This window comes from Lutra lutra, chromosome 2 (assembly GCF_902655055.1).
Source record: "Lutra lutra chromosome 2, mLutLut1.2, whole genome shotgun sequence".
Classification (NCBI taxonomy): Eukaryota; Metazoa; Chordata; class Mammalia; order Carnivora; family Mustelidae; genus Lutra; species Lutra lutra.
Window position 1 is genome coordinate 191580404 of NC_062279.1, and position 21705 is coordinate 191602108.

The 21705-nt window shown below is 37.5% G+C and overlaps 1 protein-coding gene across 14 annotated transcripts in view; it reads left to right on the top strand.

Annotated features, from left to right (window-relative positions):
- Positions 1-21705, top strand: part of ADGRL3 (adhesion G protein-coupled receptor L3) — an 846536-nt gene that overhangs the window by 38889 nt on the left and 785942 nt on the right. The window lies entirely within an intron of this gene.

A 21705-nucleotide genomic window follows, 5' to 3' on the forward strand; every position in this document is an offset into this window, starting at 1 on the left:
GCTCCCCGCTGAGCAGATAGCCGGATGGACGTGGGGCTCTATCCCAGGATCCTGGGATCATGACCTGAGCCGAAGGCAGAGGCTTTAACCCACTGAGCCACCCAAGCGCCCCTAATTGCCATTTCTTATCTGTACATATATCACAAGTTTTAGTTCTGCGGGATGGGCTGTTTAAATATTCTTTGGTTTAACTGAGCTAGGTTAGCTGCATTTTGCTCTGTTGAAATAAAATATTCCCCAGCAGTCTCTATCCTTTGACATGGGGAAAAACACCTAATGGGATGAAAAAGATCACCATCCATGAAATCTAGAAGTTTTTTTTTGTGTATGACAACTTCGTGAGTGAAGCTGAGAAACATGCTGGTTTTTGTTTTTTTTTTTTTTTTTTTTTTGACCTGAAGTATAACCTCAGTCTGCCCTTTAGATGTTCTGAATATTGATAAAGATCATAAAAAAGACCCTGAGGTTAGCTTGAAAATACAGCTGTAAAATAATTAAAGCAGCTGAGCTTTTCTGCAGTTATTAGTATTCTGGAAATATCTTACTAAGTTGCATTAGCTTTTTGAAAACTCTGCAACATCTATTTTAAAAATCTGGTCAGTAATCATATCTCTAGTGCATTAAATGTAAAACAAGATCTCTTTAAGAGCCTGATAATACTGTGATATTGCTTATGAAAACAATTATGTAGTGGAATGGTTAGGGTGAAGTAAGGAAACACAATGAAATACATTTCTGAATAACTTTTGTAACAATGTCAATCTATTGCCGAGTCGAGTCGTGGAAATGGATACCAGCTCTTTTGCACCCTGTGTTTGTGCTGAAGGCCTACAACTTTCTCCTTTCAGCTGATTGATTTTGAATTTTTCAAACTGATTAATGTTTTCATTTGAATGGTAATGCTGACTTTGCAGAAGATGTGATCTTTTAATTAGCAGATGCTGAGATTAGCATTAGGGCTGAACAGTAATTAGCATTTGTTCTTATAGTACAGGAGCAGAGACCGAGTCCTGCAGCAAACAGAGCTCCCATGTTTTCTTTACATTGCCTCTTTAGATCTTCTTTATGAGAGAGGCTACAAATTATTGATATACTCAATCACTGTGTCACCAAAAACATTTCAACAAATTGAAGATTCACGTAAGAGCAAAATATTTCCAATTCCTTTATACTATCTGTGTATACTAGGATTGTTTTCAAGGTTTATCTAATTATTTTATAGCAGAACTTAAACATGATTTTGTGAAAAGGTAAATTCTTATTTATATTGTATGTACGTACATACGCACATGTATAGTTATCAGTGAAAGTCTCCAGTCTTGGTTTCCAGATTGTACTTATTTCAGTAACACCCATTCTATTTTCAATGCTATTTTAAGAATCAGCTTAAAATGGAATGAGCCCCAACTGTAGACAGAGAGTCGAAGGGGTTAAGAATTAGGGTTTGGGTTCAGGCAAACCTAGATTCAAATTCTTTCTAAGCCACTTCGTAGGGCATATTATTTGACAGTTCATTTCTCAGTGTCCTTATCTATAATATGAGAACTGTAATAGAATTATCATGAAGATTAATACTGGTATTTTATATACAGCACATAGGGCATGTTAATAATGAGTAACTATCACTGTTTTTAAAAACCTACTATGTATATTAAGTAATATTCATTCTCATTATGACATTTAAAATATAGAACATTTAAAATATAGAACAATGATTTACTTTAGCTTAGTTAAGCTTAGCAAAGAAAATAATTAAAGACCTATAGAGTAATAACTAAATCCCCTTAAAATAAATATGTCCTCTTATTCCAGACAGGCAGGCTTTTTGTATTATCTGTGACCAGCATGTTGGCCTCTACCTCCTCTCCAGAAAGCCCTGTCCTGTTACCTGTATCTATTCTAGCTCCTCTTTATTTAGGCATTCTTGTGGATAGATGGAGGTGTTCTTTTTACAACTTCTACCAAGGAGTAGCTTTTTTGTTGTTGTTGTTCTGGTTTTTGGTATAAATGGTTTCAACAACAAATGGTAGGAGGGGAAACGTCAAAGCATGAATGATGAAACATTCATATAAATTGAAGGCAGATTGTCTGCATATACAATCTTGGGCTACATTTTTAGGTTGAAGGTAGAGAATGTAGTGATGTTTTAAAGCAATGTAAACATGTGGCTGACAGCTTAATATATGTCAGTCTTCGACATGATGAAACTTTAGCCAGTGGCATTTGAAGAGAAAATTATTGCTGATTCTAGTGCCTAGAGAAATACGGTCCTATACAGATCCATCCTTCGTTCATTCCTTCCTTCCTTCCTCTCTCTCTTTCTCTCTCTCTCTCTCTCTCTCTCTCCCTTCCTGCCTTCCTTTCTCCGTCTCTTTCTCTTTCTTTCTTCCTTTCTTTCAACTAGTGGAGGCATTTAAAATAGCCCTACAGTAAGTGCATTTACATTTGTTACTATGGATGTTACTCTCTCCCTGGAGACATCAAACAGAACACTTAAACTCTAAGTGAGCAGAATAATTGATGGTCTGTATCTCTATCCCCACTGTTTGCTGCCTCCTCACTTAAATACTAACACAGAGGAGTAACAAACAAGTCAAAGTAGATTTACAGGAAAAAAAGGAAGCAAAAGAGGAAGAAGCAGCAGCAGCAAGATATAATACTTTATGAGAGTTTAAGTGGTGCTTGAAGGGAATGAAATTTTAACATGAAGAAAAAGTAGGAGTTTCAGGGTATCACTTCTATTGAAAATAGGTAAAACAAAATATGACATTCAAGTAGGATAGGTGTTCCTTTAAAATTAGAAAATACTGAAGAGATTCATTCTTGAGAACGAATCTTTACGTGTATAAACTGAAGTCTGTTTCCTTTCTTAGGTTTTTAGCTGAACATCAGAAGAGGGCAAGGCTATCTTCAATATTTGGCAATCACTTTAGTTTTAGTTTTCAGACCTAATTAATTTGGGCGTTTCCCCAACTGATCTTCCAAGATTTCCTTTTCTTATCTCCAAGCAGGACCTTCTGTTCCAAAAGTTGAATATAAAGAAAAGTTCATCTCTCAAATAGAGTTTACTTGAACATATTTAAGATAGATATAAATGTCTTTATAAATTTTTAAAATTCATTTAGTGCTGAAAGAAAATTTTGTTGAATAGGTGGCAGTTTTCTGTGTTTACTACATATCTTATTAGTAAATTTTAGGAATGTTCAATAGATTTATGGAGCTATATACAGATATTTTGATCGGGATATAATCCTGAGCTACCAGCAGCATTTCCATAAATGCTCATTTCTTCTTAATGTATTCCAAAAGATGTATTTTTTTTTTTTTTTGGTTTGTGCTTTTACTTGTTTAATGTAAGTTTCATGAGAGATAAATCCAATTTATCTTGTTCATTACAGCTTTATGCATAGTACCTGCTTGACAAATATTTGTTGAATGTATTAGTGAAAGGTTTTGTTGAAACTAACAATAGGTATGATAAGTATTAATACTTATGCATAATATATACTACTTATTGAGAACTTAACTATTTGGTCTTTATGTTCATAATTTTATTTAAATCATACAAGTTACGTTGTTATATTTAAACGAAAAAAACTGTATCTTTAGACACACACACCCATAACAATCATATATGGTAAGATTTATCGTGAGAGTATAAATCTTTAATAATTTCTAGGAATAGTCTGGTAAATTGTTAATGGAGCTCATATAGCTTGTGTTGGGCCTTAAATGATAGAAATAATTTAGGGATGAGGTGAATAAAGAGGTAGACTGGTTCGATAGAGATGACCAAGACATTTATGATACTTTTATAAATGTTTAGGGTAAACGTTTTGGAAGAGGCTGTGTGGTTTAAAATAGATTCCAGGAGATACTGAATGACAGGTGTAGCATTAGTACATTGTCTGGACATTGGACATCAGGTCGATTCCTGAATTAGGTATCAATATATTAAAACTAATTTTGTTAATACCTATTTTAGCCAGATTAATCTACAAGTGGCTTGGAAATACTTTTAGAAGAGATTGCTTTTCTAATTTTTAGGAAGGGTATTATAAAGAAAAATATGTTTAATTATGTTTTTCATATTTGATCTTCATAAAATTTGTCAGTTATTTATCAACAGAATCTATAGAGTTAACCTGACTGTCCTGTCTTCCATCCCCGTTCATTTTTAACCTGGACATTTCTGAGATTTTAGTAAGCATCAATGTATTTATCACAGCATTGCTGCATAATGTATAGACTATTTAAAGTTGCGAATGCAAAAATACAAATTATATATTCCATTTACCCTTAGTGTAGTGTGAATTTTGTATTCTCTTATTTTGCTTAGCAGTGTGCTATTAGAGAGAAGTAGGTTTTATAGTTCATAATATATCTGATCACGTAACTCCTTGCCCATCAGTCTTCTCTCACCCTCACTTTTCCTGAGCAACATTCAGTCATGATTTTATTTGCTTGACTACCTGTTTAATATCTAACTCTTTGCAGCAGTTACAACCTCAGTGAGGATGAGGATTGTGTCTCTTATGTTGCACTGCTACACCTCCAGTCCCTCAGAGGACCGGGCATGTCGTTGGTGTTCTCTAAATATTTGTTAAATGAAGTAAATGACTGTTCTCCAAACTGATGAATTTTTGCTTCAGTGTTTTTTGAACAAATAGGATTGTTAATTGCCAGAAGGAAGCCTGCGCATAGCTATGAGAGTGCCTGTGCAATTTTCCCTTATTCCGTTATCTCATATGTTGATTTATATTTGAAACAAAGGGCATTTGCATTATTTTAAACGTTAAATCTCTTATCTATATGTAGGCATAAAATTGGGATTAATGTGAAATCCCAAGAATAACCAGGACCTGGGTTTATCAGTGAGGAGGTTTCCAATGAAACAGTCACATGCATTTTTCATGAACATTAGAACTAGCAGTGCAGAAAATAAATATATAGAAATTCCCAGTGCACAAGTTATCATTGCCTGAAGGCTGTTGGCTAACAGTTTCCCCTGAACTGTTTAGGAATGTATTCTTATTTGTTGGGTAAATAGAATGCATGTGATGATTTCATTTTTGCAGACTGTCATTCTCTTCATACTTCATAGACACATTGTTTAATTTTAATATTTTAACGTTAAGGAATATATGACTTCTGGAATTTAATTTAACAGACAATTATCAGACAGCTCTGTGCAAGGTACTATTTAAAGGGCCTACCAATAATGAATTGTCTTGGGGTTTAAGGAGTTTATTTGTAAGCTAGTGAGGAAATGGGGCAAGTGCTATAATGAAATGCAAGGTGCCATGAGAACATTGAGGAGAAACATGTCATTTCAACAAGGGAATCCGTTAAATGATCCCTGAAATAGATGATATAAGAAATGAACATTTAAAGATGATTATAATTGCAGAAACTCAATTGGTAAGAACACCGTGACCCCGCTGTGTGTTTGGTGTAGGAGTTGAATTTCAAACCAAGTGGGAAATGAATACAAGCGTCAGGTAGAGATGCAGCTATTTACCTTATTATTGGTGGATCTCAATTAGAAACCGTAGTTTGGATCTGCAACAGATGGTTTTCCAAATACTTTCTCCCTAGAATTAAGCTTGCTCACACTGAGAGAGAAAAGAGGCCCAGATCATGGACAGATAGTGAGTGGCTCTTTACACCTTTCTCTTGCTAAGTTGAAGAAAGTAGATGCATTGACACCTTGAGGTCTGCCCTACATGTCATTTGTGCTTCTCTCATGGGCAGCAGTGACTGAGTAATGAAGAGATTGTCTAATGTGTTTTTCTCTTGGGAGTAGAATTTTCTGAACGAGAGAGCATCGGGGTGCCTCCCAACAGTATATATCTTAATCGAAACTGGCTTAAGTTTTAAATGATACATGTTCACAATATTTTAAAAAGGTCTTTTTACTTCTAATATTGGCTTTTGTTGAAAGGCATCATTTAGTTTTGAAGGAAAAGTATTAAATTTCCATTCTAGTTCCTCTTCTTTCAAGGATCTTTAAAAGGAAATCATGTTTGTATTAGTAGAAATCTTTGGCAAATAATATTAAAAGGCTATTATGTCTGATTTGTGAATGAAACCCAAGGTTGATTTTAATAACATTATCATAAAATAAGTTAAAGGACATTATTTCACTGTGCAATCTAATAAAGCTAACCACACTATTAAGATTGATTTAAATTCAGTTTTACTTTACTACTAAAATATTTTAATGAAATACTAGCCTTGGACTTTTTTTTTTCTGTAGCGAAGGTAAATTTGAATTGGCAACTTTAAGTACAGATCATTGATAGAACACAAAGGTTAGGATTGTTTGTTGCTATCCGGATCTACCTAAATTTCCCCATCTGTCATATTTTATAGAACAGATATTTGTGGGTTATGGACTTCAGTGTGAGACCTTTGGCTGTGGAAGTTTATTAGCTGACTCCAGTTATACTGATTTATGCAGTAGTAAATATGACGAAAGCGGGGGGATTCTGTGTTCCTGATCGGCAAACATATGGGGAATTAGACTTGCTTTCAGGTCGTCCTCTCTCTGGGGAATATTTTCCTTATAAAAATGTTTTCTTGGTATAAATGCTCATTTGATAGAATAGAAATAAAAGTCCCTTAGATAGTATTATGGAAGAGTTGCAGAACCTGTTTTTCTTTCTTCATGAGGCCTAAATAACTATACAGATAATAAATAAACATAAAACTGACATTTCTCTTTCTCTTTTTAAATAGATGTATGCATAGGTAAGCATATGAACAGGATGTTCTCTTATATTATGTGAGTTTAAATCTCTAAAAGTGGGAAAACAAAACTAGCATTTCATCTTTTAGGGTTATTGTGCAATAACAAAATAAACTCATAAAATAGAGCCAAATAAAACCCATTCTTGGTTTTCTTGCTATGGAACGGATGTATCCTGAGTCGATAGTTGGAAACACACAGATGGAATCAGCCTCCATAAAAACACAGTCTGGAACTTGGTAGAACGTATGGACTCTGGTGGACATAGAGTGATACTAGGAATATTGTACAGTGACTGGAGAAGTAGGCAGCCAGATTAATGTTCACCTAAATGTTTGCACTTAACACTGTTAATGGCTTCACTGGATGACTTTTATTTCCACCACTCATCTTTGCTTATTCCATATACTCAGTATTCTTTCTTTCTTTTTTTTTTTTTTTAATGAAAGATCTTCTGTGTAGAGAGACGTGAAGGGTTTAGTAAAAGAGGGAACTCTCCATAATCTTCCCCTCACCCCACCCCCATTCTCCCCAGATACTGGTGTGAATTGGGCTGCAGACCAGTAAGCGGGTTATAGCAGAGACAGCATCTTGGACGTACTTTCCTTCTCATCCTCTTCTGTCTGAAGCACATTCAGTTTTGCTGTCCTTACTTCTGCTTTCCTTGCCAGACTGTCAAGGACAGCTGAAGAAAATCAAATAGACTTGTGGATCAGTGCTATTACACATGTAAGGTTTTTCGCCTCAGCAGAAGCTTGAGTACTGCTCAGCAAATCCTTTCACCGTCTCCTAGCCAGCTCCCTCTCCCATCTATCATGCTCTCGTATTTGCATGTGCTGTTCTTTTCAGAAATACCTTTGTAAAAATTTCCTTCTCAGATAAACCCTAGTCATCCTTCAAGACCAGCTGGAATGTTAGCTCAGTTTATGAAGCCCATCTTCCTCCTGCCCGTCTTCCCATATCTAGTTGCCAGCAGAGCAAGTTTCTTTGTTTTTGTTCACTTTTCAGCATATCACAAGTAGTGTTGTTGTTGGTGTTTATGCCTTTCTCTCCCACATTCATTTAATAGAGGCCGTGTCCATGCCTCATTAATTGTTGTCAACCATGTGCCACGTACCGGGGTCACATTACCAGTGTAGATTTGCTCGGTAAATAAATGCCTGAGAGCTTGTGATCGGTCTCAAAATTCAGTCTGCTGGAGAAGCCAGAGTCGGTAGCTTAAGATTTGTCACAAATATCTTTCTGTTGATAATTATCATACTTGAATTAATTTTTAGATTTTATTTATTTTTGAGAGAGCATGTGTGTGAACAGGGGGAGAGGCAGAGGGAGACCAAGAGAGAACCCAAGCAGACTCCACACTGGGCCCTGAACCCCAGCAGCCGGATCCTATGGCCCTGGAGATCGCAGCCCAGAGATCAGGACCCTACACCAAATCAAGTCGGGCGCTCAACCGACGGAGCCACCCAGTTGGTTTAATATTTTTTAAGTATAATCTTAAATTAATATTTTTAAGATATAACTTTAAATGTATATTTAAAGTATATCATACTTTATTTTAAATGCACCCCATAAGCATGGGGGCAGCTGGGTGGCTCCATCTGTTAAGCGTCTGCCTTCGCTCAGGTCATGATCTCAGGGTCCTGGGATTGAGTCCCGCATCGGCTCCTTGCTCAGCTGTGAGCTTGCTTCTCCCTCTCCCTCTGCCAGCCGCTCTCGCTGCTGGGCGCTCTCTCTCTCTGTCAAATAAGTAAATAAAAATATTAAAAAAAAAAATTAGTAAAGTGGGGCGCCTGGATGGCTCAGTCGTTAAGCATCTGCCTTTGACCCAGGTCATGATCCCGGGATTCTGGGGTCAAACCCCACATCGGGCTCCTTGCTCAGCAGGAAGCCTGCTTCTCCCCTCTCCTACTCCCCCTGTTTATGTTCCCTCTCTCTCTGCGTCTCTCTTTGTCAAATAAGTAAATAAAATCTTAAAAAAAAAATGCATCACTACATAGTAATAGCATTAAGTGATAAACAGCTTGAAAGGTGACAAATAGTTCAAAAGATAATCTAGTTTTCCTACTTTCAGCTAGGGCAATAAAATACTGTTAGGCATTTACCAGTTGGTGATTGATTGATTGATTATTGATTGATTGATTGATTATTTTAGAGAGAGCAGGCACGCACAAGTGTGTGTGAGTTGGGGAGGGACAAAGGGAGAGGGAGGGGAAGAAGACTCTCTGCTCAGCTTGGAGCCCAAAGTGGGGCTTCTTCTTTCCATGTGGAGATCACCACCTGAGCCAAAACCGAGTCCATGCTTAACGGACTGAGTCCTCCACGGGCCCCCCTTTTTTGGTAAGCAGTTTCTCAGGTTCTAGGCTCCCATGATATCTGTGAGTAGTTCCTGCCACAGTTTGTTAGCGGAGATATGCTGCCACATGTATTAGATTTCTCTGGTTCTTTTTTGTTAAAATTTTACTTAATTAACTTTTATCTCTGTGATTCTTCTCCACCTCTTCTCTTTGCTACTCTGTTACCTCCTGACCAGGGACCCATTCTACATAAAATCTACAACTCTTTTCAGATCTCATTTTCCTCAGCCACCTGCCAGCTGTTGAAGCAACAGCTGATTTTTGTTACGTGGTGAAAGGGTGGGGCCATTGGTTCACAGCTGCCAGGCTTCTGGTTCTTTTCCCTCACCACCTTGAAAACCCAAGTCCCTTATTACATAAAGTAGCCCAGCTGCTCTCTGTCTTCTAACAGGTGATCAGGGAAGAGTTTTCTGTAAGATGATTAATAGCGGGACTAGTCTGGGGGAAGCTAGATGGTGCCTCACAGAACTTATATCAAGCATCAGGGGTGAGTTTAGTCACTGCTATATTGCTGCACATTTGGGAGTCTTGAAGAGTATTGTTTTATGAAGAATCTGCAAACCTAATCAGGACCCAACCAAAGTTGTTTAGTTTTGCCATACACTTAAATATGTGTGTACATTGGAACTTAACAGTATTGGCTTTGAAGATGTCCTGGTCTGCTAAACATTTCACTTGTTTTCATGTGTCTTATTTTTTTCATGTAATTATTTTAATTTTGTTTTGTACAGAACAAATGAAGCTGCTCCACACTCAGAAGAATAGATATACGCCAATACCTTTTTCCTATATCACATTTTAACCAAAATGAGGTTTTAATTATTTTTTAGTTTTAAATTTATTATTTTTACTTATATTTGGTAATGGATCAGAATTGGGATGAGTGCATTTGACTAGGATAACCTATTGTGTGGTATCAAATTTTATCATGTGCTTATCGGAAAGGTACTCAATTTGCAATATATAAGACAAGACAAGATGAATGCTGCTACTAATAGGTTATCTTTCATGCAAATACCATATATGATAACATAACAATGTGAGATTGAGATTTTAAAAACATTTTCTACTATGTGGTTTAGTTTCAGGCATCTCTATTATGAGCATATTGCATTTCAAAGCATGATGAAAAGTAATTACTTCTAATTTCACCTAAATTTATTTGGCTAATAAGTTAACATGTATTTATTGAGTTCCTGACACTGAGCTACATCCTGGGGATAGAGGTGAATACAACACACAAACTCACTGTATTCTATTTCAGTTCAAGGGGTACTTTCATAAGTAGAAATCTTATCTATATACTGCATCCCATAGGAAAACCAAAATGTATATGACAGTTTGTGTGCTGTAAACTCCATAAAATGTTTAGCTGTATTCTGGAAAGTTCATGGGCATTCACTTTTTTATAATACAAATTGTAAAACTTGGGTAGGTTTTAAATACCTTATCTGCAGTTTGTGATGGGAGTTAGAAATATTTCAAAGGGCTTATTTTCAACCATAGTTCCCAAATACTGCCATGACTCACAGTTGTCTGTTTCCCTGCCTCAGAATGGTATTTAAGTATTGACTCTTTTCTGGCAAATTTCAGTCAGTTGCAGGTGCTTCCAGTTGAATAACAGAATAGTAATTCTGCTATCATTTACATTCTGTGAAGTTTTATATTTTAATATATTTTTGCATTAAAAAGCTGATTGCATTCTCCCAACTTCCTTGCAGTTTCTTACATAATAAAATGATACTCAAAGTTGTCAATTAATAATAATAATAATAATAATAATGAAAACTGTCATTGATAGATCAGGAACAAATGTTTGTCAGTAGCAAAATGAGGAACTATGGATTATAGTGACCATGGAAGTTACATGTTATACATTATTAACTTATTTTTACAGTTAACAAAATTGAAGTTCAGGCATAAAAAAAAAAAATGTCTTTCCAATATTGCCTGGCTACTCAAGATATGAACCCAGAACTGCCTGTAAAACTTCTTGGTATATCTTCTTGCCATACCATTGTATTCTTCTTAAATGAATTAACCGATGCCATTCAGCCAATTATGAGCAGTGCTGGAATATCCAGATCTTGTGGAACATAAACTCAGTGCATCATTCACTGACTCATGATTCATTTGGAAATTATGTATTGCATGCTGACCCTGTTCCCATGATTATGTTTCCCTGCTCACACAGTTAATAACAAAGAAACTGATTTGAATATTGTTTATTAGTAATGCTTTAAAGAAACATGAAACCATTGACAACAAAGTTAGTTTATGTTTTAGGGCTATTCTGTTTACTCCAGACATGCTCCCACCGCAAGAAGAATACAGTGACTTAGTTTGAATGCCACTTAAAGTTTTAAAGGGGCAAAATGCTGTGCCGGTGAAAGGCAAGGTTGACTCACTGAATCGAAACATTCTCATTTACTTATCTTTGCTTCTTTAGCAGTTAGAGCAAGTGCTACTGTAGAGTAAATTTTTTTTGTCATTCTTATAGATTTTCAGATCATCTTCTAAAGCAGACCCATGGTGAGTTGTTGAAATGCTTCATTTCAGAAAGTTACATATGACTAGGCTTGCTCTAAATTGAAAAGTTAAATTACTATTCATGTAACATTTCTTTCCAAGTATTGAGTTTGATTTCCATTACTTACTAAGCGGCTCATCAGTGGTTTTATTTCTACTGTCTTAGTCCATTTATTATTTATTTAAAGTCCTCTAAAAAACACATTTCACTGCTGTTTTATAATCCGTTTACTACACAGCAAATACTGGGTTAATATTGAAATATTGATTGTTTTATCTTTCGGTATAATGTGATTTGCAGTAAAACCTAATCTGACATGGTTTGTTTGTGAGTTGATGACAGATATGCTGAAATGGTTAATAGCTAGAGCTTCTAAAATTAGCTATCTTATATTGGTCTAAAATACTCTCTTTTCTTTGCGACACTGACGATTTTTCTTTTACCAGCACATCTAATCAATTTCAAAGTGAAGAAAAATAAAGCCTGAGCTGGTTTTGAAAATTATTCCTCCTTGAAATGTTCTGAGTGCTGGAATTTATTTTACAGTTCCAGTTAAACAGGCTTCTAGACTGAAAAGAAGAGAATGAATAGTGTCTAAATCTGCTTTAGGAGAGAGCTTGTTTATCGAGCTACACCTCATTTTCCTTTATCTGTCACTGAGTAAATAATAGGTAGAATTTCTTGGTTGGTTGTATTCTACGTGCACAGCATAAGGCTTAGAGTCAACTAACTTTAGCATTTCTGATTCTCCCTTAAGCTTTTTCTTGCTAAGCTCCTTTCCTCATCCCACCTCCCTGCCTGCAATATGATCCAAACAGAATTATGCAGTTTAGATAATTATGGTCTTCAGTGTCTATCTTTAAATTTGTACGTTGTGGGGGCGCCTGGGTGGCTCAGTGGTTAAGCCTCTGCCTTCGGCTCGGGTCATGATCTCAGGGTCCTGGGATCGAGTCCTGCATCGGGCTCTCTGCTCTGTGGGGAGCCTGCTTCCTCCTCTCTCTCTCTCTCTCTCTGCCTGCCTCTCTGCCTACTTGTGATCTCTGTCAAATAAATAAAATCTTAAAAAAAAAATTTGTACATTGGGTCTTGAAGTAGAAGTCCTCTGCAAGATGAAATAGAAATTATAGTAAAGTAGACTATTAGGTGTACATAGATTTTTTTTTTTTTAAGGAGTTTTCTCCATTTTGTTCAGCAGCATTTTTTCTGTAAAGGTAATACATTAGTAAGGGTTAGCTGTGTCTCGTGGCGTTTATCAAAATATTCAACACATTAGGAAGTTTATTTCTCTGTATTGGAAAAGAAGTTTATCTGTAGGCAATGCATGGCTCTGTGTTGCCTTCATAATCTTTGGAGAGCCAGGCGCCTGTCTCCTTCAACATTTTGGCACTGGCTTTTATTCTCAGGATCACCACATGTTACAAGATGGTTTCTAGAGCCCTAGCCATCTCATCTACGTGGAATGTTGCAGGACGGAAGGAAGCCAAGCAGGGAAGACAAAAGGAATGCATTTTTCCAGCTGAATCTGCAGCCTTCCAGGGAATGCCATATAACACTTACATGTATCATTAGCCTGAACTTAATAACATGGCTGCACATAGCTGAAAAGTTGCTCTTTAATAGGGAGCATTGCCCCATTCAATAAAATGAAGAGAAAAGAAGAAAATGGACATTATGTGCAGCTGTACATGATGTAGCCTCATACACGTGATGGTTACCTCTCCAATTTTCAGTCTCCTCATCTGTAAATGAGAAAAACTGACTGCTCCCTGGTGTTTGTATGAGGGTTAAGGGGCAACTGTATGAATGATACTTTGTCCGGAAGCACAGTAAATAACACCGTGGTTGCTTTTCTAATTCTCATTTCCCTTATCATTATTGTAACATTAAACCAGTAGGGGGTCTCGAGGCTTTATGGATACTTACGAGAGGATGTCCACATTAAGTTGTGAATTATTTCACTTTTGAGACTAATATGTGCTTTGTTTGCGATTGGTGTCTCCTTGTGTTGTCTCTATTCTATGATGCCTTATACAACATGGGCACTTCTGTCTTCATGCTCTATGTGTGTGAGAACTGGGGATTAGTCACTCTGAAGTGGAAAAGGATTAGCCACAGCAGTGATTATTCTGAAATTTTGGAAACTACTGAGTTCAAGGAAACGATCTACCTAAGGAAGAGCAGAAACTCTTTAGTAAAAGGCTCCATGTGGGGCTCAGAAAAGGACAGCCTTGGACAAGTCACCTGCCTGTTCTCCTTTTCAAAGGAAGGATTGGATTGGGTGATCTCTGAGATCCTCCTTACTTTTTAGATGCTATGATTGTGAGAATTTTACTCTCTCCAGATCTTTAAAGGAAATTATGTTCTTATGGTGCTTGCTGCCTTTTATATGAAGAGGTATAGCAGGGGCCTTAGCTGACAGGCTTTAAGGAACCCTTAAAATTTTATACTGATGACTTCTGCAAGACTGAGATGCTAACTTCTTTGTTTTCCTCTCTTGAATTCTAAGAATTGCAGATTATTCAAATTTGAGCTACTCCAAGTAAATACTCAAAATGAAGTAGTTTAGTGATACTTACATTAATACCTTCTTTTCATTGTTGTAAAAGGACTGTGAGATTATACATTATTGTCCTTTACATTAATGCATTTTTGATATGAACTTTTTTTAAAAAAAAGATTTATTTATTTATTTATTTGACAGACAGAGATCACAAGTAGGCAGAAAGGCAGGCAGAGAGAGAGAGAGGGAAGCAGGCTTCCTGCTGAGCAGGGAGCCCAATGTGGGACTCAATCCCAGGACCCTGATATCATGACCTGAGCTGAAGGCAGCAGCTTAACCCACTGAGCCACCCAGGCCCCCTTGATATGAACTTTTATGAAAGGAACAGCCCTTTTATGTCTCTCAAATGAACAGGGCTTTTTTTTTTTTTTTAATTTTTTTAAATTTATTTTCAGCCTAACAGTATTCATTGTTTTTGTACCACACCCAGTACTCCATGCATTCTGTGCCCTCTCTAATACCCACCACCTGCTTCCCCCAACCTCCCACCCCCCCACCTCTTCAAACCCTTCAGATTGTTTTTCAGAGTCCATAGTCTCTTATGGTTCCCCTCCCCTTCCAATTTCCCCCAACTCCCTTCTCCTAACTCCCCATGTCCTCCATGCTATTTGTTATGCTCCACAAATAAGTGAAACCATATGATAATTGACTCTCTCTGCTTGACTTATTTCACTCAGCATAATCTCTTCCAGTCCCGTCCATGTTGCTACAAAAGTTGGGTATTCATCCTTTCTGATGGAGGCATAATACTCCATAGTGTATATGGGCCACATCTTCCTTATCCATTCGTCCGTTGAAGGGCATCTTGGTTCTTTCCACTGGTTGGCAACCGTGGCCATTGCTATGAGCAGGGCTTTACTAATAACTGAGCTCTCCCAATAACTCCAGGTACATACTTGTTCTGGTATTTGTTAGTTCTGGGTCTTTGGGGAGATTACTTACACTCTCAAAGATTCAGTTTCCTCATCTGTAGACATGGGAATGCTTATTATACTTGTTTTGTAGGTCTGTGAGGGAGAGTTTGTACTACTCTTTGTACTGTTTTGTACTACTGTTTATATTTCTATTTGCACTACTACTTTTACTCTTCTGGAAATAGGCTTAGATAGCCAGCTAATTTAACTAGGGTAATAGCCCATTTATCTATCGCTACATAACGAACTACCCCAAATCTAAATGTCATAAAACAGCAACCGTTTTATTATGGTCACAAATTTTGTGGTCAGGATTCTGACAGGGCATGAAGGTGACAGCATTATCTCTGCTTCACAGTTGTCTAAGGCCTCAGTGGGGAAGATTCTGAGGCCTTGGGTGTCTGAGTTCCGAGGCGTCGATCATCTGGAGGCTGCTTTGCTCACAAGTCTGCTTTCTGGGCTGTGGTGACTTGGAGGCTGTGTCCAGCTGGACTGTTGACTAGAGAACCTATACATGGCCTCTCTCTCCATGTGGCTTGGACTTCTCCCAGCATGACAGCTGTGTTTGGAGGGGGAACATCCAGAGTTGGAGTGTTCCAAGCAACCACGGGGAAGCTGCATGGCATTTTATGACCTCCCTTCAGCAGGCACATAGTGTTACTCCTGCCGCATTCTATTAATTGAAGCGTTCACAAGCCCTCCCAGATTCAAGGGAAGGGGACATAAACTCTATGTGTCAGTGGAGCGAGTGTCAAAGAATTTGGGGCCATCTCCAGTGCCTTACAGTTCCTTGTAGAAGAATGAAAGGTGACAAGGAATAAATATGATTTTTTAAAAAAGATTTTATTTATTTATTTGACAGAGATCACAAGCAGGCAGAGAGGCAGGCAGAGAGAGACACTGGGAAGCAGGCTCCCTGCTGAGCAGAGAGCCTGATGCCGGGCTCCATCCCAGGACCCTGAGATCATGACCCAGCCAAAGGCAGAGGCTTCAACCCACTGAGCCACCCAGGCGCCCCAATAAATATGATTTTGTTTGAAAATAGTTTTTCTGTAAATTATTCTCAAAAGTAATGTAACTCTAATCTATCACCCTCTAATAAGCAGTTAAATATTTTATCAAAGGCCTAAAATCACTGTAAATGTAATCTTAGCTTTTAATCTTGGACCTTTACACTCTCAACACAAGGATAAATATTCCTTTTAAAAAGTTTAAGTCATTGTAGTTCTCTGGCTGACATATGTTACTTTTCTTACAGAAGTTTTTCTGAGATTTTATGAAGATTGAATTGCTTAATACTAAAATACTTATAACAAGTACCAAGTATACCACAAGTCCAATATAAATGTTCATTAAATTAGAAAAATAAAGCTTGTAAAGCCCTTTTAAAATGCCATGGGAATAATGGGAATTAAATAATTCATATCAAGATAGAGTACCATTAAGATTATTACTATGGGGCGCCTGGGTGGCTCAGTGGTTAAATCCTCTGCCTTTGGCTCAGGTCATGATCTCAGGGTCCTGGAATCGAGCCCCGCATCCGGCTCTCTGCTCGGCGGGAAGCCTGCTTCCTCCACTCTCTCTCTATGCCTACTTGTGATCTCTGTCTCTCAGGTAAATAAATAAAATCTTAAAAAAAAAAAGATTATTACTATAATATTTTGTCAAAAGATTTGAAAAACAAGTGACTGATGAATTTTTTTTTAAGATTTTATTTATTTATCTCTCAGAGAAGGAGAGAGCGAGAGCAGAATCAGAAGGAAAAGCAGCCTTCCTGCTGAGCAGGGAGCTGGACGTGGGACTCTGGGACCCGTGGATCATGACGGGAGATGAACGCAGACACTCAACTGACCTAGCCACCCAGGCATCCCGTGACTGATGAATTTGTTTTAAAGGTCAAAATCCATTGTCAACAAATTAGTGACTCAAATTTTTTAATGACAGTGAATGAACATTCTTTTTCCCAAGGTCTGTACTTGCATTTACATTTCAGATGTGAATATCTCATTACTTTTCCAAACCGATCTGTTACCTATTTGGAAGCAACAGCATAGCATCAGACTTGGTTTTAAGAGCTCACTTGTTCAGATTGTTATGTTTTGAATCACTTCTCATTTGTATTTCAGTTGTCTCAAATTAAATGGGGTCCTAAAAGCTTATTTCAAAACCTGGGATTATAGCACCCAGTGATTCATGATTCTACCCTAAACTTATTCAAAGCAAGAAGGAAACATTAATGATCATACTCTCTTCTGCTTATTATCAAGCCTGCTTTCATTTTTATATATAGTGACCTCCTATCAGGAGCCACTTGCATTAAATGTAGGAGTCTAAAAATTACTTGAATAGCCAGGGTAAATACACCTTTTCTTGATTCTTTTCTTCTCTGAGGGAAGTGAGGACACAAGAGTTTGAAGTGTGTCATGATTATTTTTTTCGTTATTTATTTTCAGTCTAAGCTTGTTATGTGAGGAGCCCTGACAGTTAACTTTGTAAATCATTCAGGAATCTGACTGTTTTCTCAAAACATACCTGGGCCTTTAGGCATGAGTCTACAGGTGATTGCTCCTGGATGTTTGCCTAAAGATGATTTAGAAAATTGGTTGGAAGCTTTGCTGTTCCCCAGCTATCAAAAATTAACCTGCCAGAAATTTGCAGACATGGCAACATTATGTTAATTATTCTGACTCATGCACAAGACTTTTTTTTTTTCTTTTTTCTTTAAGCTGGCTACTCCAAATTCCAAAGATTCAGCATTTATTATTCGGTAATTTACTTTTGTATTTGCACTATAAATAGGACATTCATTACCAGCCTCCTTGATTGTCTCTAGGGTGTTGGCTTGTGTATTTATTGGAGGCAAGTAACCAGTGTTTTCTTACTCTAGTGATGAACATTATTCTCTTTGCTGGGAAAAAAGAGGAAAATCTTTGAGCCAAAGACTGAACTCCAAGAGGGACTGTTGTCTGGTTTCCAGATAGTCCAGGGAATATGTTGGGCTGCTGGTTCCCCTCGGGTATTCATTAAAACATCCTGCCTGGGTCACAGGGATGAGAGCTGAGGGAGCTGAGAGGGGCCTAGTTTGTGACACGTACACAACTTGGTTTATATGTTCAGTTTCACTCATATACGTATGTATGCATGACTTAGAATATAGTCACAGTCTTTTTGTAAACTTATAAATTACTGAGTTCACAGCTAGAATAACTATGTACTTAGTAATGAAGTGTTTCTTCATTATAAGTGTTTCTTCATTTATCTTCATAATGCTTTGAAATTTTACGTGTAAATTAGTTCATTCTTAAATTAAACCAGGTGATCTCCGAAAGCTTTTGTAGCTCTCAGTCCTTACGATCCTGATTGTTTTTCTAAAGGAAAGCCTCCAGTTTTATTTTTTACCTTTGCTTAATTCCAAGTGTAAACATGTTTTAAGCTGATCAAAGTGCTGCACAGTCAAGTAGCATTATCAGTATTAATGGTTGAGAAAGGGAAGCTTTCTGCTGTTACCTTTTCCTATTTTAGCCACTTCTCAACCTCACTGTGCCTTTTTTCTGCCCAGTTACATTTCTATTCCCATTCAGAATCTTTGTGTTTAGTCTGAGTGTGTAAGAAGGGTTCCCTCCCATCATGTAGGAATGTGGTCCAGTTCTTTAGAAGTTTGAAATCTGGGATCTTAAATTCGGAAGCTTCCAAGGGCCAAGTAGAAATCCTTAATAAGTCTGGTATATATTGCTTAAATGTGGCCAGATTTTCAGATTAGTTTTCAAGAAACCAGAAACCCAGGATTTATTGTTACTCTCTCTTTTTTTTTTTAAGTGTTGCTTAAAATTATTTTAAAACTTTAAGAAGAAGAAGAAAGGAGTAAAAGTGATGCAACTCTGTAAGGCCAAGTCTCCTCGTTCCTACAACCATCACTTTACAGCCTGGCATTCTCTTCAGCTTCATACTGATGGGTACTGTGCTCTGAATCACTCTCCAAGCAGAGTCCTCCCCTCGGGGATCTTCACTCCTCACTGCTATGTTGTACCCATGTGAACTTGCCTGGCAACTATAATTATCCCTGGATTTTGACAAAAGTTCCTCAGAGGTAGTTACCATGCTTATTGTATTTCGGAACGAACGACTCTCTGTCTCCTGAACCAACATCAGGTTCACAGGCATCCATGAGAGATAGAGGCTGACCCTCTGCTTTTTCAGACTCAAATTTCTTCCTTTCTGCCTGTCACTTTTCTTTCTCATGTATCAGCCCAGAATGTTTTACCTGTTTTCTGATTTATTCATTATCTTTCAGAGTCATCACTGTGCTTGACTCAGTGCACATTTCGGCACTGGTAGTTCCCTTCTTTTTAATATTTTTATACACTTTTTAAGATTTTATTTATTTATTTGGGAGAGAGATAGCATGAGAGGGGGAGGGTCAGAAGGAGAAGCAGTCTCCCTACTGAGCAGAGGACCTGATGTGGGACTCCATCCTGGGACTCCAGAATCATGAGCTGAAGGTAGACACTTAACCTGCTGAGCCCCCCAGGCACCCAGTAATTCCCTTCTTATTATTTTTTCGCTACTGTCCTAACATACCCCTTCTTATTGCTTTTAACACTCTTGCGCGTGTTACGTTCATGTGAAGAATGGGGTGGATAATGTACACAAAGTAAATAAAAGTGTAACATAAATACAGTGACCACATGTTAGGTTAAAGAACAGTGCTGTGGGCTGGTATTAGGGTGACATTACCTGACTCCTGAATCCAGGTAATGGATTCAGCCTGTGGTTCTTGAACACAGACTTGCTCCCTTCTGTGAAATTTTAAAGTGGAAAAATCTCAAGAAAAGAGCTTCTGTTCTGAAGGAGCTCTTATGGCACAGAAGTTACAGTCTGCGTAGACTGGTGCTCTAAAGACCCTCAGATGATTCAGCCGGTACTTTTATGAAATGGTTTTCGGGCTCCTCTTTCGAATGTCAGTTTGATTTTGTCTATTTTCCAATGTGTGGACACGACTGTCATGAGTGATCTTGCCTGACGCCTTGTTGAAACCGGTTAAGCTCTCTCTGCGGCATTTCCCTGCTCTACATGTCTGATAGGTTCTGAAAGGATGATGTTATAGTGAGACATGCCATTTTTGATTATTTACTCGGAGGGAGATGTGCATTATTGTCTTATGTGGTCCTGGGGATCAATTAAATGCATTTATTTCTTCACAATGATGTTATGAAGAGGGGCTGTTATTACTATTTTACAGAGGAGAAGCCACTATTTAGGGAGTGGAAATTTCTTGCTCAGATCACATAGGGGGTCAATTAGTCCTGGGAGGTTGAACACAAAGCTCTCACTTGTAACCACTACACTCTGTTGTCTGTTTCTCATTACTTCATACCAGATCGCTCATGGTTAGTATAGCCCCAGTAGGCCCTGATACGCAATTATCCTTTTCTAGTACTACACAAATCAATTCCTAATAAGTTGTTATGGAACCATTTTAAAGAATAATGTAAAACTCTTCTATCGATATTTTGAAGAATTTACTATTCTCTCTTGCTAAGCGAAAATGCATTTGTCGGTCAACCTGAAGTCTTCTGGCCCTGCTCCAATCTTTTAAGTTCCTTCAAAGATTACTGCAGTTGTTGGATATATTTTGCAAGTTCTATCCAAAAAAAAAAAAAAAAAAAAAAAAATCTGGTCCTTGGTCAGGTGGTTCAGGAGATTGGAATACTTTTCCAGCAAGTGAGTGTTTCTCAACATTTTCTCCAGCTTCCCTTTTCCTTCTGACCAGTGTTTCATCTGCTCTTTTCAGTTAAGTGGCAATTCTCTTTGACAGAATTCGAGACACAATGAACACTAACTGTTTGGCTATCTTCTGATCATCCTTTTAATTATCTGTTACTTTTTATGCCATTAATCTCAAAATGTATGCCTTTTCCTTCCTTGCTCATGATTATTTGTGTATTGCTTTAAATTATTGCATCGCTTGTTTGGAATTTAGCTGGGAGAGAATTTAAAAGTAAATTGGAAGTTATCTTTTCTCTGGGCTGTTTTCTCTGGGCTGGCAATACCAATAATTACCAACATGTTTTTCTTTCTGGGCGTGAGCCTGGTAAAAGGACTTGACACTTTTCAGGAACATCATATTTATCTCTCAATATAAATCTCCAAAGGTTAGCTTCGTTTGTTTGTTTATTTGTTTTGTGGGAAGAAGTACTGTGAGTTAATGAAGACCAAATCAAACACTGGAAGCACATTCTTATTTTGCCAGTGATTCACTTTATGTTAATTTTTACCTTCCATCAAGTATAATTCTGGGAACAAACTGGGTTTATAACCCCTGAGGATGACTAAGGACATCCAGGATAGAATCACATTTTTGAAGTGCAAAGCTAGTTAAATTTATGGTGCATTTGATGATCTGTAGTCATATTCTGTCATTTGTATTTATGGAAAAAGAACCTGTGCCTTTGAAAAACTAAATTTAATATTTTTCTTATTAAAAATCTTAACATTGGGGCGCCTGGGTGGCTCAGTGGGTTAAAGCCTCTGCCTTCGGCTTGGGTCCTGATCCCAGGGTCCTGGGATCGAGCCCCACATCGGGCTCTCTTATT